Source organism: Calypte anna, chromosome Z (genome assembly GCF_003957555.1).
Source record: "Calypte anna isolate BGI_N300 chromosome Z, bCalAnn1_v1.p, whole genome shotgun sequence".
In the NCBI taxonomy this organism is placed as follows: Eukaryota; Metazoa; Chordata; class Aves; order Apodiformes; family Trochilidae; genus Calypte; species Calypte anna.
This window is the reverse complement of record NC_044274.1, coordinates 6,525,368-6,549,068: the sequence shown is the minus strand read 5'-3', so window position 1 is coordinate 6,549,068 and position 23,701 is coordinate 6,525,368.

Genomic DNA, 23,701 nt, shown 5'->3' with positions numbered 1-23,701 from the left:
TGATTTCTCTCAGCAATTTCTTTCAGAAAAGTAAAATGCTAATGAGGAAAGAGAATAAGACTAGATAGAATTATTTCATGTGTTTTCTTTTGTAGTTTGGGTTGGTATGTTTAGTTTTGTGCTTGCTTTTTGATTGGCTTGTTTTTTTCAGAAAAAAAAAAAAATACAGAAAGTGAAGCTACAGCTGGATCTCTGCTAGGAATATCTTGTGCTTCTTGAAAGCCTTGTCATTTTCATGTCAAAATTAAACCTCATATTGTTCATCTTGCATCCATTAAAATAAACAAGAAAACTTTTCTAATTTAAATGGGAATAAAATTAAGGTCTAAATTGATTGTGGAAAGTCACAACCAGCACAGTTCACTGTGTGAAGATTAGAAGCTAACTGTCTGCCATCACCACAATTATCTTTGTAGTTTTAAGAGACTTGTAACACAGCTAAACAAGGAAGCAATATGTGTACTACTATTTAGCACTGGAAGAATTTAAACTTTGAGTATAAAAAGGAATCTTAAGCTACTCAAAGAGACTGTAAGTAGGACAAATGGGATGAATTTAAGGAAAGAAAAGGCTGATGGTTAGGGAAAAAAGCCTTTCCTAGCAGTGAGGACTATTAGACTGCAGAATAGTCTCCCAAGGGAAATGGTGAAAGCCTAGTTTCTTGAGTCATTTAAAACTGGACTAGACAAAGCACTCTGGAATATACTCCAGGGAGCAATCCTGCCTTGGCAAAGGGATGCACAAAATAGCCTAATAGATCTCTCCCATCTTTCCTTCCTGTGATTCTCCTCTTTTATAAACCTCTGTGATTGAATGGAGAGCAGAAAGCTTTAACCCCTTTTTCAGAAAGAAAAAGCATGTTTGACAAGATATTGTGAGAGGAAAATCCTCTAGCAAAGAATAGAAAAAGCTGAATTTTCCATAGCAAGTTATCAGCTCTTCTCTGTCCAGAGTGAAGAGCAGTAAAGGATCATCCAAAGCTGCCTACTGGATGGATGCCATCTTCAGTACAAGTCGATGTTTTGTTTCTTAATTTCCCTTAAAAGCCCCAGTGGTTTAGATACTATTCAGTGTTATAGGTTTGTTTTCTTTTTTTCCCCCAGAAGGATGCAGCTAAATCTCTGATAACTGAACGTCTGTCTTTTTAAAAGAGAATTGACTGGTTACTCTCAGCAGGTTGGTCTGTGATTACACTGTATCCCTGCCCAGGCTGGTACTGAGAAGGAACTACCAGCCCTACCCTTGCATGACCTGGGCCCTGAATCACCATTAGGAGCTATCAGGAGCTAGGAGACATTATTTTCCACTATTCCCCTTCTCCCTCGAGCAGGTGGGGAAGCAATGACCTTGGCTGATGCCTTGCAAGACATTAGCCAAGGGGGCAGAGCAGGCAATGGTGAAATCCACTGATGCTAAAACCATGTTTTTGCTATACCTCCCACGCTGAGGAGAAAACGCGGCTTTGCAGAAAGGGAGGAAAAGAAGTCAGGCTCTGAAAAATATTTCAGAGGAGGTCCAACTTCTCTGTAACTCTTCAGGGACCTGGAAGAAACACCTTCCTAGCCATGTGTAAGAGCTGCAGACACATTCAGTAACAGAAAGGTTTCCATGAAGTCTTGCTACTGCTTTGGGCCTCACAGTGGAAAGCTTGCTGCAAAGATCAACATAGCTCTCCAAGCCTGAAGAAGTGAGCTGACAAAAAAAGTACTCTGCTAGGAGTGGGCCACCAAGCTGGGACAGAAATGAATGTATTTATTGTACCAGAATGTATTACTTCCTTTTGCTTACTTTTAACCTTCTCTGGAGCCTCTGGTTTGAGAATTATAGAATGGTTTGGGTTGGAAGGGATCTTAAAGATCATGTAGTTCCAAAACCACTCCCACTAGTCCAGGTTGCTCAAAGTCCCATCCAACTTGGCCTTCAACACTTCCAGGGAGGGGACAGCCATAGATTCTCTGCACAATATGTGCCAGTGACTCACTGCCCTTACAGTGAAGTTTCTTCCTGACACATACATTGCCTTTACCCACATGCACATTAAGATAGCGTGAACAGAAAAGTGGACATTCTGGACCAGACTGAAGATCCATCTAGCTCAGCATCAGCTGACAAAGGATAATGGGATAAGGTAATAGTGTAATATAGTATAACTGAAGTTGCCTGGAAAAAAGTAAAGAACTACAGCAAGCATGTCTTGATGCTTCCTCAGAAGCACCTCCCTCACCTCCTAAAATTTCCAGTTCAATTTACTCCTTCAATCATAGAATCACAGAATACCTCAGGTTGGATGAGAATTATCAAGATCATCAAGTCAAAGTCCCTGATTCTCAAAAGATCACCTAAAACTAAACCATACTACTAGAGTATTGTTTATTAGTGTACAGTACTTTGGCAAGTATTTCTAAGACTTGTTGGAAAACAGAAACTTGTCCAATGACTTCCTGAAAATAAATTACATTTTTAATACCCTTGGGCAAGTTCTAAAGGTTAGGTGCTTATCATACGTACAATCACCAGTTTTTATACTGTTTTCAGGCTGTTCGTGGCCAACATTTTTGATTCTTCCCACCTAAATTTTGCATGGCAAAACATGTGACAATGGATGAAATCATGGTATCACCTGTAACTGCCTCAAACTGCAGAATTTCTTATGAACATAAGTCTATTAAATATGCCTAAGTGTGCAATAGTAAACATGGTCTTTTGGGGGAAGGTATTCTGTAGCTTATGACACCCCTAACTGCAATGAGATCAACAAACTCCATTTTTATCTACATTTGTAGATGTATTTCTCACAAAAGCATGTTTGAGGAAAGAGTCATGGTAGTCACTGACATGCCAGAGGAGAGTATGTAAGTGTTGAGAAAGCTCTCACAGCTTACATCTTGGCTTCATTGGGAAGATCAAGGGATGAAATTAAAAAAAATCTAATTTGAATATTAAACATATAAATATTTGTAATTATTACTTTTGTTTTAGAAGAAGAAAGACTGAAGGGTAAGTCTTACTCCTTGAGATCTTCATGACTTTGGATTACAGCTGGACAGCTTGAGTCTTTATATTCCTTTCTAGTCAACAAGACATGAGGGGTCCTCTGCAGCTGAGGAAAATTTCTACATTGGAAATACTTTGATTGAAATGGAAATGTTTTCTCAAGGGGGATGTCAATTCTGACAGCATTTTCAATGTCATCTCTGGGATAAGATTGCACTGACATTCTCATTTCATTATCATTTAAAAATAGTACATGATAGAGTCTAAGATGTCACTCTTTAGTTTCACTGTTTGAGAAACATGCACTGTAGCTGGTTCTCCGTTGATCCTTGCTGTTCTGACAAAATGCAGCAAATCTGCTGCACTCTGTAAGGATTAGCAAAATGTGCCCAGAACTAGAGCTGGTAATTTACCAGGAACCTGAGCTTTCCATTGGATTTGCACAGAGAACACATCTGTTACGGAAATCTAGACTTCTTTTTGTCTTCAAAGCACTTTGCAAATATTGAACCATATTAAATATTTAATTGTGAAAAAACATGAAACAACTTCACTGACATTGGTGTGTTATGGCTGCTTTGCATTTGGCGACTATGGCTAGTGATTTCCATGTCTGAAGGAAAACTAATCACTTTTTTTTTTTCCAAAATGACTGAACATTTTGGAAGTAAGGAGAGAAATGTACATTTAAAGTAAATTAGAATAACTTTAAAATTTGTATTTCAGAACTGTAGTCTCAGATGCCAAAATTCAGTTTGCCTCTCTTGTCATATAAATATGGCCATAGTCATCACAAGTTGGTGTCTCCAAGACCTCCACTGTCTTCCAGTTCTGGGGATTCTGTCATATGTATTCCCAGCTTTTCTGTAAACACAATCTTAGCAGTTTTCCAGGTCCTGCAGTCTTAGCAACATAAAGCCTTTTCCCAGTGAGGAGGAGGCTTATCCAGACAAAATCTGAGCTTGCCATGTGGCTGCAGATGACCTAGGAGCAGCAGGCTGAATATCTCCAGCCTTCATGTTCTGAAAGAAAATCACTGTTCCTAAACATTGCAGTAGAAAATAGATTCCATGCCACTTGTGGCAGCTGCAGTTCGTATGGACGATTGGTTAGAATGGATAAAAACAGATTTCCCAAACCAACTGTATTCATTGCAACATATTTTTCATATGTTTAATGGAATAGAAATTTTTCTTTTAAGAGGCATTTATGAGCACTGCTAGTTGTCTGTCTAGGGAGTGGAGACTTGGTAGGGGGGAGAGCTAGCAGGTGTAAGAGTAAAATTAGTTTCATCATAAAACTGGAAAAGAACTGAGATTCTGCCACTCTACTTTTGCCCGTAACCACTGATGAAAGGTAATCATTAGGCACAGAGGATACAGCAGTGAACAGATACATCAGAGTTTAACCCTTTTCTGGAAAGTTCAGGTAAAAGCACTGTACTTTGGTGACTGGCACAAGTAATTCAACAGTGTTGGCATTGCAGCCTTCAATATAAGCCAATACCACTAAAAAGAACAATACCAGTCCTGGAAGGCTCTTCCATACCAATCAGTGCTTCAGAGAAAAAGAGAGTACCTGGCACTTCTGAGGTGAACTCTTGTTGTTCCTCAGCATAGGGGATGAGTTAACACGTTGTCTGTCCAGACTCGCTGGTTCCCAGAGTAGTCTAAAGGAGGGCTTAGGCTATTCCCTTTTCCTTTTCTTTAAATGAAGGAATATGCAACAGAGATAGAAAAATAGTCTGAAAAAAATCTTTGCTGCCAATACATTCCTGTTCATCAATATTGTGAAGCAAAAGGAAGTTAACAGATCTCCCAGCTTAGTGTAGGTCTAGCTCCTACCTCAGATCTGTTCACGTTATGTTTTAATGTCTCCTTGCATCCACAGAAGATGTACTCATAGAGCAAAATCACTGGCATTTTTTCTGAGATTCTAGTTAGTTTAGGTCTGTTTGTTCATGTTGGAAGGAGGCTGAACATGAAATAGTAAGTTCAGCTTTAACTACAGCCTTTTAACTGAGGCAGATGTGCTATTCAGATTTACTCTAGTCATTTGGCCCAAAATATCAGGCAAGGGATCTTATCAGTATTTCAGAATTCTATTCCATTTCTTGGGTTTTGCAAGTTTGGAGCAGCCATAAATGTTAATTCTCTGGGAAGAACTAACAACTCTTGGTCAAATTTGGAGGTGAAAATTTTAATGTTTAATTTTTCAATTCTCTGTAGAGATGGAAAGGGGTTACTTGTGCCTCAGCACTTTCTAAGGCTGAAGTTCAGGTAAAAAATGGTTTCCTTTCTAAATTCAGTTAATTTAATGTGCTCAAATAATGCACAACCCCATGCAGAAAAATGGAGAAACTATTTCTAACCAAATAGGAGAATAAACACATTGAGAGTGGGAAAAATTATGCCTCCCAGCAAGAGGAAGGAGGAAGATGAGTAAAGCTCCCTGAAAATAAAAGAGTGGATAGAAAATGAGATTCATAGGAGATGGATAAATAAACAACAAGGTTAGAAGTTCACAAGCCCACCCGGCAGGCACCATTAGGACTTTAATTTGCTACAATCACCAGTATATGTGGTATGTGTTTACTTCAAAGGGAAGGAAGTCGATTTTCTGCTTCTGACTAAATATGCTACCAACATATCATGATGCCTGGCTGAATTCACCAAAGCATGTCTTTGCTGATCTTCATTGGATTGTGTTCAGAGACAGTTGTGGTACCTGTTAAAATACTTTAATGAATCTGATACTCATGAATGGTACTGAAATGACAGCCTAGGAAATTGAAGTCTTCTATCAAACTACAGACCTTTACAGTACAGATGAAAATTGTGCCAACTTCTGCCATGCTATCTTCTCAAAGTGTCTCAAATTTAACCTGGAAAAATTATTTCTGGTGGTAGCAGCACTTCACCTCACTGTTTGGTCATTTCTTCCTACTTCAGATATAATTGCCAGAAAGTGTATGGATTATCTTGGAGATTTTATGCTGCAGAGAGGAGCAGGGCAAGACATTTTCAACAGAATTATTTCTTATCAGAAAAAAACAGTTGTATTGAAATCAGAAATGCTCTGGGAAAGGGTAAAAACTGCAACACTGAAAAAGGCAGGTGCTGAAACAAAATACTTTTTTGTGTTTTTCATTTACATTTCTTCAGAATTCCATATTGCTATAATTGGTTTGGGTTTTTTTAATGTAATATAGCTTATACTATGTACTGGATTTTGGTATTGTTGAAACGAATCATCTTACCTCATCAAATTTAAACATTTTTTGTGCTTCTAAAATGATTAGTGTCTAACTTTCAATAGCAAAAGTCAAGTTCAAAATGGGTAGTTTTATTTTTACTGAATAATAAGAATAAATATGACCAAATTCCCTGTATTAAAGATATTACTCCCCTCCCGATGCCCCAACTTTAATCTTTTGCAGAAAGGGAAGATGGCAGCCCTGTTTCTATGTACTGTATGTCAGGCAATAGTGATCAGCTAGAGGGAAAGGGACACCTTGGTACAATTATAAAGTGTTGGTTAAGTTGTGGCATTCAAGAACATATTAGAATTATTGGGGCTTCAGGCCAAAGTAGAAGGATGATAGTCTTAGTTAGTATTATAACTTATTTATCTATTATTTATGTGCTTTACCTTTGTACTGAATGCTCTAGTGATGAGAGGGGAAGAAAGGGTCATGATATCTCAGTGATTAGAAGAGACTTTAGCTTCTGTTTTATAGAAGGAAGATGGAGCAAAGTGCCTTCTAGCGCAGTCACAGAGGCAACGTTGGAGACAGAGTGCTCGCTGAAAGCAATGTAGAATGAGCAATGAGAAAGGTAAGAAGAGTCCAAAAAGATCAGGGTGCCAATTGTGCAGTTCTCTTGAAAAAAAATTTATGTTGGCTCTAAATGATAGGTTGAAAAAAAAGAAAAAAAGAAAAAGAGACAGAAGAAATAAAGAAATAGCCCCTTAAGGAGGTGTCTGAGTGTTGATACAGCAGACCTTTACACAGAAAAACAATGTTCATGCATGGTGTGTACCAGCTGATAGCTGTTCTCTCTTCTGACCTTTATTTACAAGTGTGAAAACAGATCTGAAAACTCACTCATGACTTTTCCATTTGAGACTTATCTTTCTCTTCCACTTATCACATGCCTACAAAGGAGTTCTCAACCACTACCTTCACCAAAGATAAAAGTATTATTGCAGTTTCACTATACTCAGTCTCACTGTTCTTGATGTCTTCCACCACTCATATCAAATGGTATACTACACAAGATTTTTTTAATCAGAAAAAACTTGTGGACCAGACAGGCATTATTACACCTAACTGGTCTCTGGAATAATCTGTTTTATACAAAGAGATGCAGCCTTCAAAGTAGGCGTAATTCTTGCTTCATGGATTACAGAAGACAAATAACCAGTGAGCAATTAGTCCAAAATCAAAAGTGCATCACAGGCATCACTGACCATGTGCACTCATTGTTACTATGTCAACCATCCCATTTGCTCCATTTGTTTCCAGTCTTCCAGTGCCCATCTCAGTCTTTGTGGAGGATATCACAGTTCAGGCTGAAAGTGTAAAACAAGAAAGTTAGCTCTGGAACTCTGTTTATAGCACAGCATTGTTACTTCAGGTGTTCAAAAATAATTTTTACCCTTACTTCTACCCTGAAATGGAGTTTGAAATATTTGTCCTTTTAGGGAGATGCAGGCATGTCTGCCAGCATGATAATGTTGTAGGACCCAGTACTATCTAGAATACTAGATATTCTACTCATTTTCCAACTAATCTTGTCTGGTCATCTGTGAAAAACTGAAATTCACTCCTTAGGAACATACCTAGATTTGCTTTTCCACTCTTTCAGGTTTTAATGACCGAAGATCAAGCACCCTTCTTTGTTAGGTGCAATGGCATCTCAGAAGCAAGGTCACAGGATCCCTATGTTTTTTATCTCCTGGCCCTGTTCTGTGGGACAATAAAAATAAATCACTAAGGCAGCTCACATTTGATTAAGTTCATTTATTTTTAAAAATTTCAACAATTAATGCAAAACTAGTGTCAAGGGGCCTTGAATAAACTCCTGCATCTTCCTCTGGGGCTCAGGAACAAGGATATCTCCTGTCCTCCAAAACATAGTTTCATATGCATTTCTTTTCAGTCAGCTGTGCCCGAGTTGCTTTTATCCCCAGATACATTGTCTGGCAATCTGTGGAATCAGTAAAATTAAAATGCAAGAGTTAGACCCTACAGATAAGACTTCATCAGCTTAAAACACACACTCTCTAGAGCATGACATAGTGACTCAATGGAGGTGCCTGCCCACAAAAATTCATAGCCTGGCACACAAGGATTTTCCTATAACATGTCTGCTCAGGGGGGGCTAAACTCCCTCAAAATGTGTTCTTGTTCTTTTAGGGATACATTGAAGGAGACTGAAGGATTATGAGTGTTTAAATGACCCAGTGTTCTTGGGCCAGATCATCTCAGCACCTTTGAGACAGAAGCAGTAACGCTCTCTGGGCTGATGGGATAGGGGCCATAGACACTTATTGGCCTTGCAGTCTCTCCAAGGTCCCAAGAACACCTGTGTTTTATGTGATAGTTGCACACATGGCCAAGTGAGTGAAAGCTGAGCTCCACACCTGCTGCTTGGGGTGTCCAGAGCTGGTCTGGATCTACTGGTTTCATTCATCCAAACTACCTTGCCAAAGCTCTTCCTCAGACTGGTTTCCTCCCAGTTAAACCCTCTGTTGCAGCTTTTGAGCCAGCTCAGCTGCTTTGAAGCTTGGCTTCCTCTGCCTCTATCCATGAACTGGAGCAGCCATCCTCCAGCTGTGCCCATCATGTAGTTCTTCATCTGGCCGCTGCCACCATGTGGGGCTTCTCAGCCCCTCCTCTGGGATCACCATTCAGATGAGATGTACTGAAGATAAACAGAAGCTCTAAATGAAGTTCTAAATGCCTCCTAAATGAAACTCAGGTCACTTCCAGTCAGTTCCCTATTTAGAAAGGAGAGTGACATCCTTCCTCCCTTGAAGACTGAGACTTATTCTGTCCCTAAACTGGTAGGTGATGACTGTCTTTAGATTGGGGTGTCCTTCATCACGCAGCTTTTGATATCCAGCCTATGCAAGAACATGCATAGTGCTTTTCGTCTCTATTTTGAATCCATCCATAGACTCTCAGTCCAGTCATCTATAATTGGAGTCATGCCAGACCTAAGTTAAATTCAAAGCTAACTAGTAAACAGGTTGTTTTGCACAGGTATTTCATGCATGCAAATATCTATAATTACATAGAAGTGTGTGAAATTCATACATATTTATACATATGGCAATAGAGATCGTGTTCCTTCTTTCAGAACTCAGGCTATCTGAGAAATGGCTGAGTTAACGTTACCCTATTGTTCAGGAGCAACTAGATTATTTCACTGCATTGTTATGTTTCTTAACTTGCTGTGGTTGTTTTCTTTCTCCCTTTGTCTGTAGCTTGTAGCTGATGAAACCCATGCAGATCTGAAAAGCTGCAGAACCGTATTGTCTGCATATTCCTTTCACTGTTTCTCATCTGAAAACAGTACCTCCTGGCACCTGGAAAACCATCACAGATGCAGAACAGGTGATCTTTACAGAATGCTATTCAAAGTGAACAGTCTGCCAGGCCCATAGACAGCAAAACACACTGCTGACTCCAGCTGGAGCGAGCAATTACTTTGATAACAAATTAAAACAGGCTCAGAAATTGGAAATGAAGGAGCTCTGCAAGGATGAATAAACTCCTCAGATGGCCCCAATTTTGTGCAAGTCTATCCAACACATGTGCTATAAATTGGTGCTTTTCATTAATAGCTACTGTTTAGCCACTAGCATCCTTCAAGAGGACGAATCAGGATCTGGCTCCTTGTGCAGTGCTAACTTCCATGCTGATTGAGGAGACCATTTTCTCTTAACATGTTCAGAGCGCTTCCTTGGGATCTTAAAAATTCTTTATGTGTCATTTTGCTTCTTGCATATGCAGACAATTGTAATGCTCAATTTAAAAATGTTCATATATTTTCTGTCTATGGGATTTTTACAGCATTGGATAATTCCTGGATGATTACTGTTTTTAATAACCACATAATTACTGTATTAATCAGAACCGTCCTATTGGCTTCTCTGTGACACAGAAGGGCAGAAGCAAGATAGAGATAAAGTTACCCCATGTTTAAAAGAACCCTATGACATTTTTTTGTGTGTTCACTTTGCAGTGTGGCACACATAGAGGTCAAACACAGGAACAGCCTTAGCAGATATCAGAAGTCCATCAAGCCTGATGTGTTGCAACAGCAGTTAATTTGCAAGAATTAGAAGAATTTATAATATTTGAAGCTATCAAAAATTATAGTTAGCAAGACAGAGTGTTAATACAGGAGTATCCAGGACTTGAGTCATGTGCACAGGACCTTGTGGTGTGAGGGGGTCACAAACACAGGAAAGATCCCTTCTGCAATAATTAAGATTTTCAACAACACTGAATTAAATTCAGAAAATGAAAGGGGTCAGTAATCTGCAAACTGCTGAAGATGCTATGAGTTGACAATTGATGAGCTGTACAGGACAAAAAGGAACAGAAGCAGAAAAAAAGACAGATATTGCAAAATAGTGTTTGTATGACTTCGTGTCTTAAGGAAAAAAAAAAACCTCCCTAGAGTTGGGTCCACTTTTTATTGGGTGTGATCCTCAAAGTAGTATGAGGAGGATGTCTGTGCCAACACAGGACCATGCAGTAGTATTTAAAGATACTCAGGCTCTCAGTTGAGAAAATCTTGCAACAATAACCTCATATCATGCTTTTGCAGTGGTCAGAAGATGAAAATTCATGGTAGGTGCAGCACTGCTCCTGCTGATACCAGAGTGTTTGGATCTGGGCTGGGGATACCCACCTCAATAGAGACAAGTCTCTTCAGGAGACATAACATCATAGACAGGGATTCACGTTTGCCAGAGACTGTGCTCTCAGCACATGGGCTGGGAAAACACCACGCTCTTCAAAGTGACTTTTGTGCTTAAGAAGCAAGGAGGAGAAGAGGTGGGAGCTGTGCTGAGCATGGGTGCACAGCTCCAGGGAGCAGCAAGAGCAGAAGCACATAGCTCTCAACTGCTAGGCTTTCTGAAGCAGTGAGGACTGACTGCAGAACAATTATTTTTTGCCAAGTAGCTTGAAATTATCAAATTTAGGTACTAAAGTATTGTCAGTTATGACTAACTAACTACATTAAGGAGTCATCTTTACATACAGGAATTTAAAGGCAACCAGAGAGCTTAATTCTAAGTGACTGCCTTTACCAGTTACTCCCAAAGACTGAATATGTCAGAGTGAAGACAGATTTCCTTTCTGCTTTTGATATGTGCTTGAGCTCTTTATCTTTCTTCTTTAGATACTTGGCAATGCTTTCTCCCAGCTGCTCAATTTTCTTTTACTGCAAGCATACATAATCAGGTGAGATGTTCAGTGTTCAGTATCTGAGCCCAATAGGAATCCTTTAATGGATGTGAGCCCAGAAAGGAAGGTTAGTTTCATTACTGGGATTAGGAAAACATCCCTTGTTTTGGTTTGATCAACTCCTAGTCAGGCCTCATTGCATGATTGTATGAATCTGAAATAGGAAGGTTTGGGGTTTTTTGGAGGGGGATATTGGGTTTTACCCTCTTTTTTTTTTTTTTTTTTTTTTTTTTTTCCCCCAAGTGATTTTGATGGACAGTTCCTTTTTATAATATACAAATAATCTTTGTGACCCTGATAAGCAGGTCTGATGATACTCAGCTGAGTAATGTACCAGAACTGAAATTTCCATCTACTTGATGTTTTACACAGAGCTTTTGATGAAGTCACTGTCACCTGCTATTAACTTAATATCAAGTCTTAATAGGGTCCTTCTCTTCCCATCTTCACGCTGCTGGGGTCTGAATTAATTACTAAAGGAAAAAAAAAATCTTCACATAAATCTTTAAGATTCACAAGAAGGAAAAAGTTTTCCATGCCAGCTGAGATCTAATGGCTCATTAGGAATGTCTGTCTCAACTAGACATCAGTACAGGCCATCCCCTTTCAAGTACCTTTCATAAAGGCACTTGAAAATATGCTTAACTTTAAGCTGGTACTTAGCTAAATGCAAAAAGATCTGATGTATATGAAGTTAAGCACATCCTTAAGCAGTTTCCTCAATCAGAGTCAGGAGAAAACATCATCTTAATGCTTCTTCATGATTTGGCTCCATCCACAGCCTGCTGGAATGCTCTCGTCTTGCTTTGCCTCATGAACAGGAACTGGTAGCTTTAGAGAGATTATCAGGGAGATTGACTCAGAACTGAAGGGCACATGATAATGGAATCAGATTTACCTACACACGCTAAAATCTTTATCCTTGGAGTTTCTGTGTGGGCAAAAGTCATTACCAAATGAAAACACTCCTTTCTTCTTAAAAGAAGTGTACCTCTAGTGGGAGAGGGAGACAGAGATACACGAAACACACACATATATATATATCACATGATAGAAGACTAACAATTGTAAATATATTGATTTTACATGAATTACTTAACTCTAGAAGATCTTACTCTTTGAAACACTTGGGTCAGGGTATAAAAATTATCATTAACAGTGAAAGGGAATAATTTTACTTGTGGAAAAAGAATACCTAAAATATAAATTTGCTTTGCAAAAACGTTTTACTAATGTTCCACCCCTTTTTTTAATGCTCTAAAGACCAGAGGGTTAAAAGCAGCAATAAATATCTAATGTTTGTTCTAATATCATCTTTTTTTGTCCATTTTGACATACATTGTATATCCAACAAAGACATGAGTGGCATCCCACTCTGAAGTTTGTTTTGTAGGAATCTATGGCAGGTTTCTATTAAGAGGCATTTACTGCTCTTGAATTCTGTGTTTGCTCTGAGGGCATATTTGAATTACATACTACTTTGCTATCGAGAGGGATAATTTCAGTCAAAGTAGTGGAATCAAGCTCACTAGCAAACAAACTGAACTTGATAATTTTCTCTTTTCTTGGTTGTACTACTCTTTTTGGCATTTTGCAGATGGGGAAATGGATACATCACTATGCAGAAGGCTTTATCTAACTATTTCTCATCATCCTTTTCAACACCCCTTACCTTGTAGCAAAATAGGAAACCACATGTTTAGTGCATTCTGTGTTTTCTTTGAGAAGTAATAATCTTTCCTGATTCTTTCCAGATTCTACTGAATCTGAATCAAGACCAGTAAACACATCACTCCCCATAGAGAAAAACATCCTTGCTCCCATGACAGTGTCTTCAAATTAGGTTCAAATATTTGATGCCATGATGAGGGCTGCTGGATGTTACTCAAGTGTAAAGTTATTAAGCCTTCATTTCTCGTAGCAACATAGCTCCTTATGAAAATGACATGTGCTATATGAAGTAAAACACCCTCACATTTATTTATTTATTAGATGCTGCCTGTTGGGGCATTTTCTTTGCTTCTGTACAGAAGTTCAATTCCCTCTAAAATCTGCTGCCAAATGCTGAAAAATACCCACGCAACAGAAATGGGAGAAGTGCTCTAAATACAGTCTTGTTGCCTGAGTGTAAGATTGTCATCCCCATCCTCAGAACTTGCTCAGAGAGGTCCATGGGGCTGACGAGGGGGTAAGACACAGCTTTACATCACTAGGTTTGCCTGGCCCTCCATAACCAGTCCTGAATGCACAGAGATTACCAGTAAGCTGCTCCTTCCCTTTCAACCCAGGATAAGTCATAAATCTCCACTGGTTTGGATTAATGAAGAGTTCCCAGTTTTTCAGGTGCACTCAGAGAAAATTGCCTCTTCAGTTTTCCTGAGTTGTTGCAATATCAGCTGGAGCCTGGTCCCACCCAGCTACATCGTTCAAACTGAGCTCCACAACATGACATAACCTGACACAGCTGACACAGCCAGGTGTTACAAACCAATGGACACCAATGTTCACAAACTATTCAAATTACTTTCAAATACATATTCTACCTCCCTGTTCATATTCTTCCCAGCTGTCTCTTTTCTCAGATCCATATGAATCAGGGTTGGAGGAAAAAGAAGGAGGGGGAGAAGGGGGAGGAAAGAGAAGGTGGGAGAGAAAAGATCCTGCCTGGCAAAAATTAAAAAAACAAACTGATTTCTTGCAAAACAGCTTGCTTGCAAAATTAACTATCTGAAGGAGGTTTAGCACAGTCTCACAGAGTCTTTCAGGCTTTCTAGGGGAACCTTGCAAATGTCTCAGCTGTAAATACACATCTGTTAGATTAAGCACTCATGGTCTGGGGTACTGGATACTTAAGTAATAATAATAAAAAAGTAACTTACACTTATTAGATATTATAAAATGAAAGGCTTGGACCAATTCTCTAAGCCTGGAAATAATGAATCCTGGCAACACCAAAGAGACAGGAATATAGACTGGACATCTGCCCGTGCCTGGGCAAATCTTACGACTCTAGCATGTTGCGATCCATTGTAAAAAATGAGATTATCAGCAGGATCTGTGCTAGCCAGCACTGTCTGGGGTGATGCTGGTCCATAGTGACATAGGTCTAACAACCTCCATTTTGTAGAACAGAAAATGCGGGTCGTGGAGATTAAGTGACTTGTTGATGGTCATACAGCAACTCTGTGACAGAGTCAGAAATTCAGGCATGAGTTTAGCGATCCAGACAGACATCAATAACCTTGGGGGAAGGAGGATTCTCAAATGAAGAAACAGTGGCTAAATACCCAACTTCCAGTGAAGGTCAGTGAGTGCTGAATGCCTCATGACTCCCATTACTTTAGGAAATCTCTAGCTCAGAGTCTAAGTGCTAAAAAATGCCACCTCCCTCTTGAATATAAATCTCTGTGATTCTCTCTTCTCCTCTTAATTATAATGTTCTGAAGCAGGAGAAATTGTTTGGATTTACGTCTCCTTAGTCAAGAGCAGAATTCACCCAACAACCTTTATGTTTTTATTTTTATGTTTTCTCAAAAGCAACTAAAAATACAGGTGAAAACAGCACCATAGGCCATTAAGCAGCATTTTTGACTGGACTTTAATACAGCATGTGTAGGAGAGCCCACAGTCCTCCCCTGAGGTTTATGCTCTTTTTATCTATTACAGACAGTCTCTGTGGGATGCATCTCTCTCTGTCTTGGTTTATTTGTAAGCTAAGAGGAAGAAAGATGGAGCTAGAGAGAGAGAAAGAGGGAAAGAGAGAAATAGTGAAAGAGACAAAGAAAGAAAGATGAAAACTAGAAAAAAAGTAGAAAAGTGAAACACTAAGTGTCTGAAATATCATTTTCTCTGATCCTTGTATGTGTATCTTCTAAAGAAACACAAAGAAAAGCAAGCAAACAACAAGCCCCAACAACAGCATTGTTCCTGGAACAGCTGAACTTCCAGTATACAGGTGTGTCTTGTGCTGCTTTTATTCATTGTATAATAGGTGCCTACTGGAATGGGAGAAAGGGCATGAGAAGCTGTCCTTGTCTTTGCAGAGCATGAATAGCATTTATCTCAGTGCAGTGGGCATCGCCAAGTTGAGTTTTTGTCAACCTGTCAATTCTTTTTTTTCTTTTTTCTTTTTTTTTTTTTCTTTTCTTTTTTTTTTTTTTTTTTTTTTTTTAAACAGAAAGCAGAGTTCAGTAAATAAAGATAAATGATTGTGCTCCTTGTCTGCAGACCCTGGAGCTAAACTGAACAGGCCTCTTATGGTTTGGACCTGCTTCATTGACTGTTCAGACAGCCCAGTAATACGACAGATGTACCCAGCCGTTCCCTCTTCCCCGCTGTCCATTAGATTATGTTCATTTTGTCTGAGATGCCATTATAAGTCTCAAGGTCAAATAAGTCACAGAGAAGAAAGACGAGGACTAATTTTTTTTCCCTGCCACCCTCCATGCATAAGGGCTCATTCGCAACTTGCAAAGCACATCGTCTTTTAAGGTGCACATACAGCTCAGCACAATTTATTGAAATAAAATGCAGGTGTAACATTTATCCAGAGGCCGTTCTGGCACGACAGCAGAGGAGACTTCTCAAGAATGATTTGGGCTGCTTTCCTAAATTTCTAATGAATTATTTGTCAGTAAAATTCATTAAGGTGGATGTTTCCAAAAAGAAAAAAAAAAAAAAAAAAAAGATAAAGGATAGGAGATTTCAAGGTCCAAAGACAGTTTTTCAAGGGACACTGGGCAAGTTACCATGTACAGAATGGAGAAGGGATTCAAGGAAGTAAGAATAGCAGCAGTGGGGTGACATTACTAAAGATTCTTTCCAATAAACCTTCTTAAAAATGTGGGGATGATATTGTTCTCAGTTACACCAGGGTTTGTGTTATCCCGTTCAACACTTGGGTTGTGACTAGAGATCTGCATCATGTCTAAGAACAGATTTATTTATGAATTTATCTACTTTATGGACATCTTTCTATTCTTCAAGGAAAATTAAAGAATGGTTACTAATCAAGCACAAATAGGATTAATTATGTAGTTAGCATGATTTTTGTTTTCCCAGAGCTTGAGTCTGAACAAGTGGGAATATGTCCATTTATTTCTGTGAATTTTGAACTATGCTCATGTATAAAGCTTGAATCATTATCAAAATTGGGTTAAGAAAGGGTTTGGATGCTTGTTGGATTTTATTTTTTTTTTTTAAAAAAGGAAATTACATTTATCTTTGTTAGTCACTTTCACTATTAGCAAGCTATAAGATTTGGGAAAAATATAGAATAAAAAATATTTTGTTTTTTGTTTATAAAAAGAATAGCATAAAAAGATTAAAATATACTTACTAATTCACACAAAACACCTTGTCAAAAAACCCAACAAATAAACAAAACCCAAAAAACCCCAAACAACAAAAAAAAGTCAAGCCAGACAAAAACTCACAACAATTTAAAGTTCTAGAGCCTTTCAACAGTTTCAAAATTCCTTTAGCTTAATCACTACATCTGAGTAGAAGGACTATTGTTCAGATTTGCAGATCAGAGATCAATGCAAAGAGAGAAAGAGATTCAGCAAACCTGCAGCTGGTTGAACCTGGAACAGATTCTTCTTCTCCTGTGTCTCACCTTTGAACACCACATGTTGCATAATCCCACCCTGCAACCTGGAAAGAGGGCAGACATGAGTTAGAATAGCTGGATTCAGGATGGGGTGTGTAACTCCCTTGGAACAACTGAAATAATATACATTTTTATAAATTATGTTTAGAAATTAATAAATAAGAGCAAATTGCAAGTTTTGATCTTCAACTTGTTACAGGAAAACCGCCTTGAACAAGAAAATTCCATAATGCTCAATGATTCAAAACTCCTGATTCTCCAAAACTGACCCTTGAGAAAGCTGAAGTAAGAACACGGATAAGATAAGGAAAATAATGTTCTTCTTGGTTGTTTTTTTCTTTGTTTGTTTGTGGGAGGTTTTTTGGTTTTTGGCATTTTTTTGTTTGATTTTTTTTTTTTTTGTGGATTTTTTTTTAGAAAAGCAGTACAAATTACTATGTTTAGGTCAATTTAAAGTAACTCTAATAGATTACTATGTTTTAGTTTTACTTAAAAGGAAAAATTAAATTAAAAAATAGTCAGAACCTGAACTAGTAGTGTTCTTAGCGAGACACTTGAGCAGAGCGTGAAGTTGGTGGGTCCTGGAGCTGCTCACTCCATCATGGTAGAGCTGTGCTGGTGCACAAAGAGAGGCTCAGCCTGCCTCGCCCCAACTCTGATTTTGCCAAATGTAAACCAACTCTTGCCCAAAACCTCATAATGACATTCTCCTTTATCTTAAGCTAATAAGTCTTCCTTCATTAGGACTCTACAAGAAAAGAAGCCTGAGGAAGCATGTGGAAATGCTGAGCAACTGAGATGCTCACCAAAGCTAACCTCCTGCTGCAAAAACACACACAAGTTACCCTTTCTCTTCCCTTTACCATATCCATAACCCCCTGTGCCCTGGTCAAGACCTTACTCTTCCCCACTTCTGATGCCCATGGAAAGCCTTAACATTAATTTCTTTGCAAGTCTATTTTGGTCTTTTCAGTTACATAGGATAGTGATGAGTGTAGATTACTCCTTAGGGGTGTGAGGAAGGACCGCTTTATAGACACTTTTCTCACCCTCTGCATGCAAGATTAAACACAAGTTGATATGAAGTATTCAGGGTTAGAAAGAATAGAGCCGTTAGATTTTTAAAATATGAATCCACTCGAGTGAAACATAGACTAAAGTCTTGCAAATGCATTTTTGAGTGTGCTGCATTACTTCCCCATCAAGAGTTCTCCACATGATCTCTTGAGATATGCGGTCCTCTGAAGCCTGTAAAATTATTCTAATCAGCATTTGCTTAGCACTTCAGAAGTTCTGGCAAACACAAGCTAATTAATTCTCACACTTCCCCCAGAGAAGGAAGATCTCATTTTGTTGATGGTAGCACAGAGGCAAGGATAGTTTAAGTAACATGCCCATGGCCATACTTTGGGTTAGTGTCTTGCACAAAATTGAAAGTTGGGGACTAGTTACCAAATCAGGCTACCCCTTCCTATGACTTGATGAAACTCAAGGTATTTGGTGGATTCAACCAACTTTTTGTTACATTGTGCTTAGATTTAAGCACTAAGTCTGACAGCATATTTGCCTGCAGGTATTTGAAGGAAGACTTTTCATCAGATGCACAGGGAAGCCATGAACAAAGCTGAGGGTCTCAAAATGCAGAGGCATGTTTATTGGGAGAACCGTATCCTTTGCTTTTGTGCATGCATATGTCATACAGAGATTGGGAGGGAAAAAGTGGAAAGGGGAGCTTACACATTAGACCTTCTTAACAGCTTCTACTTTTTGTGCTTGTGAGAATCAGCTGGGTAGTTTTCCTGTGTTGCTGTGCTACATGCGACATAAACTACTGGACCACGCAGAAAACTGAAAAGTGAAAAGAAAAATTTCACAGCATTCCAGGTTAGGGTGGATAGTACTCTGAGCTACCTGATTTATTTCAAGATGTCTCTGTTCACTTTGAGGTGGTTGGAGTGGGTGACCTTTAAAGATCCCTTCCATCCCAAACCATTCCCTGATTCTACAATTCTATGAAATCAAGAGTTGTCTGGGTTTCAAATGGAGGTTTGAAGCTGTGCGACTATTTGATGGGTCATGCTGCTGTGTATTATATTATATATAGGTCAGGATTACAGATTCCTAATTTTCAGAAATACTCAGAAATATTAGGAAAGTAAACACAAAGAAAACTCCCATCATGATTATATCAAGAAAGGGCTATTCACTAGCTGTTTGTCTATTGCTAATTTGTTCTTAAAAGACTGGAGCAGAAGGTCTAAAGTTTGTCAAGGAAATGGATTTCTTGACCTCCTCCAACCCTCACCCATATGTAGCTGAGCAAAGATTGCCACCAGTGTAATACAGGCTAATAGTATCTCCTTCTGGTGGCAAGACAAGTAACTTGCTTGAGGGATCTTTCTAAGAACCACATAAAAAAGATAAGAGTGGTTAAGTTGGCTGCAAAATTTCTGGGTAGGGAAAACTATATGCCTTATGTAAAATAAAATAAAATACAGTGATTTCTTTCCATATCAACTTGAGTTTCAAGTTAGAATTCATAAAAACATATAGTGTAACAATCTAGGAAAAAGTTTTCTTAGTATTGTTGCAACGATTTTTTTCATTGAAAAAAGTTCTTTTAAAATTCTTTATACAAAAAAGTGCTCAAGAATATGATTTTTACACACTGGTGTTATTTTTACTGTGAAAAATAGAAATTTTTCAAACAAGAAAGTTAGTTACCCCCTTGCTATGAACATTTATTTCTGTAAGGGCCAAAGCTATACCCATTGTGTCTTTAAACTTCCAGTGGAGGAGATTATTATGGCATCACTGAAATGAAGGAGTGCTTTCATTCTGCATAAAATCCTGTATCCTTTGACTTTCTGGGTTAATACTTTTAAGTAGTTTGAAAAGTCCTACAATAATCAGAATTATTTTCCCAGTACAGGTATAAATTGATTGAACGAGAAAAATATCCGAGTTTTCTACAATTTAGATATGCTACTACTGCTACTTTCATTGGATGGTCAATTCAGTGAATTGTAGTGAATTGCTCTTTACTTGCATTTTGGTTTTTTGGTTGTTTTTTTTTTTTTCTTCCTTTTTTTTCCTGAATACAGGAAATAGCACAACAATTTTCCCAGGGAAATAGCACAACTGCATTCTTACTCTTTTCTTTCTGCTACAACAGCAGTCAGATCAAACTGGAAAGTACATTCATGTGATGGATGCTGTATTATTATCTTTTTTTGTTAAAATAAGGAGCAAATAAATATTATAATACATGAAACTGGAGTATCTTCAACATATGAGAAAAATAAGAGATACTAAAATGGAAACCTTTATTACTTTGTAGTGCCCAGTATCTACAAACACAGTCATGTACATCTACTTGAATATCCAGTTTGAAATTACATATGAATACAATCCCAGGGTCTAGGATTTTTCTTTCAGATTTTTCCCTTTCTCAATTTCTTTTTCTCATCCTTTCATATGTCCCTAAAGAATTTCTCTGCCTGTTGTGATACTATTTCTCCTTTGTGATGATTCCAGCTAGTAATCCGTTGTTTTTTGTAGGTATGATAATTGCTGTAGGTGGCTGCAAGGAAAAACATCCAGCCAAACCAGAGAAACTCATATTAGAAACTGAAAAACTATCCATGCCTCTGCTTTTGAGCAAAAATTAACATCAATGAATGCTCAGTATATAATAACTATGCAGTGTTTTCCTCATTATGCCAGTAGTATAAGAACTGAAAGATCTGCACTTACATCATGTAATTTGTTTTCCTAAGATGACTCAAAGAAGAAAAATGTCAAGTAATTATATACTTGTTAGTCTCAAGAATTTTCATTCCAGGCTTAAGATGAAGGCAAGAACAAAAATTTGGGAAATAGTCTATAATTTCTGTTCATTTATTTGATGTAGTTTACCTTTATTGTTATAGGGTTTTAATTGATAATTCAATAGATTATTTATATTCTGTCTTGTGGCTGGTGCACTAATTCTATTAATTCCTAGAGTGGCTACATGACATTCTGTTAGAATCATTATTTTCTTTTTAATAGAATATAGTAACAGACAGCAAGTGACTCGGCATACGGTAGATTGTTCTATTTATTGAAAATCAAGATACTGTACTTGCTCTATTACAATAATGAAGTTGATGATTTCCAATCTGTTTAATAAACAGTTTCTGCATTTGAATATTTATATTAAATCAACCAGCTGGTGAGATCACATAGTTGTTTTTACTCAGAAATATATACCAATTATTAACAATAAACATGCTGTTTGCTTTTTGCCTCAAACAGGATCACAGGATCATGCCCATCTCATGGGCAAAGCAAATATTTGGAGTTAAGCCTTAGCTTTTTAATTATAAAGTTCTAGCTATGGATATTTACAAAATTGCATAAAAACATCCTTTGGGAATACTGAGACATAAGGTAATCATGGAGCAGATATTAGAATGAACTGCACTCCTCTCTAACCCCCAATACCACCATACATTTGCCCTGAAATAGTTGAGTGATTTCTCTCAATCATGCTGCAATATGAATATCTTAACAAGGTGGTGTGATGTCACCTTGTCCATTTGCCTGTGTCACTTCTTGTTTCATTATAATCATAGAATCATAGAATGTCTTCCACTACCCATGGATGGAGCAGCCGAGTGTGCAAGCAGCAGACATCACGTAAGAAAATTTGCTAAACAGTAGAACTGCCAGGGGAGCAGTGGTGGGATTTCAGCAAACCTCTGGGGGATTGGAGGTGCCAGGAAAATCTTGGGTTATATAAATCCACAGAAAGAAACAACACAGGTTTTCAGCCCTATCTCTGTGCCCTTTTCAAAGCAGCCTATGGACATGCAGAGGGTGGAATTGGCAGAGCTCTAAAGAAACCTAATAGGGTTATAGAAATGACTCTAAAAAATCTATTCAGATTCAGAAGAGATTTATTTCTTCTCCACAGTTTTCTTTGAACCATCTCAGAGAAGTATATTTCATTGTATGTTTGATTTTACAAGGTGGTTTAAAACTTATATGAGAAAGTTTGCAATTTTCTGTGAAGCCCTATAGGATTTTTCCATAAGGGAAATATCTCTATGTATCTAATACATGCAGGGTATTACACCGCACAAGAATTTCTAATGAAAAATTTAACTCTTGGTTCTTCTTTAAGCACTAATGAGAGAAAGACTACTCAGGAATATGTGCAAAGTATCCAGTAAAGCACTACCCTGAATAGCACTGTGATTCGGGGAGAGAAACAAAACAAATCAAAAGAAGCAGTCTGTGAATATTTATGAGTTGATCTTATGACTTATCTCTGTATTGACATTTTCAAGTTAAAAAACATTTGACTAAAGGAAAATGGCTAGTTCTCAGCAGCAACAGCAGCATTCTGCAAATTTCCTAGCCTAGAGGCAGCATGAAGAAAGAAGTAAGAGCAAATGATATATACTTTGATGTAATGTGTAACCTGGGGGGACTGCCAGCCAAAATGGGGGGAAGGGGATATGAAAAATTAAAATTAAACAGGAGAGTAGGTCTCTGCCTGTAGGATGAAGTTTAATCTCTCTGTACCATTAACAATAAGAATGGAAGTATAACGGGAAGAGGGCACCAGCAAAACAAATGGCTCTTTGTTCTGTTGGTTTAATATTGTTTATTTTAGATGGTTTCAAGTAATTAAAGGAAATTGCAGTCTCTAACTACAAGAGAGATCGTTAAAGAAAGTTTGGCATGAAAAAATAAAAAGAAGATAAAGTTCATTGTCCCAATTAGATGATAAGTGTTTTGCTGGTGGAAGCCACCCAAGAAAACCTGGAGGGAAAACAGAGGGAGGAAGCATAATCACAGTTACAGCCCAGAGAATGAGACTGAAGATCAGTCCAGAAAAAAAATACACACTGATTTACAGCTTCACAGGAAAAAGGCAAAAGATGGGTTGTGTGAATTACAGAAACAGAAATTTACCATTATTGTTATGCAAAACTAGGAAACCACTCTGTCAGGAAGATAAGGTTGCTAATGTCAGTGCTGATCCTATGAAGACTAAGTGATGTGCAAAGTATCTGAATGGTTGCATTGTCTTCAAAAAGGGCCTCACAGGTTTAAAGGTAAGAACATATTTCAGTATTTGCAAGATGATAGTCACCTAAAACAAAATTTATGTTCTGTTTCATCACTAGGCAAATTAACAGTATCCATTTTGTGTGGTACAATTATCACCAGGGTTTTAAGCTGTTTCCTTTCCTTTTCTTTCCCTTTCCTTTCCTTTACGTTACACTGAAAGAGCATATTGCCATAAAAATGAAACAGCCTGGAAAATCAGAGCATGTATATGAACAATTTCTTAAAACTTACAACTCACTTACCAGTGATTCCTCTTATGGTGCATCAAACAGCCCATCTTAGAGTCTTGAGAGCATATTCTTTTGCTTGCAGGAAGAATATAACCCACAAATTATTAGATCAGTGTATCTAATCCAAAGAAGACAGGAGTCTGTTAGAGACACTGGGTACCCTTTGCTTTAGCACAGCTGGGAGGCCACATTTCAGCTTCTTGCTGCAGCCTGAATGGTGCTTTAAGTACTGTCTTAGTCCCCACTTGTATG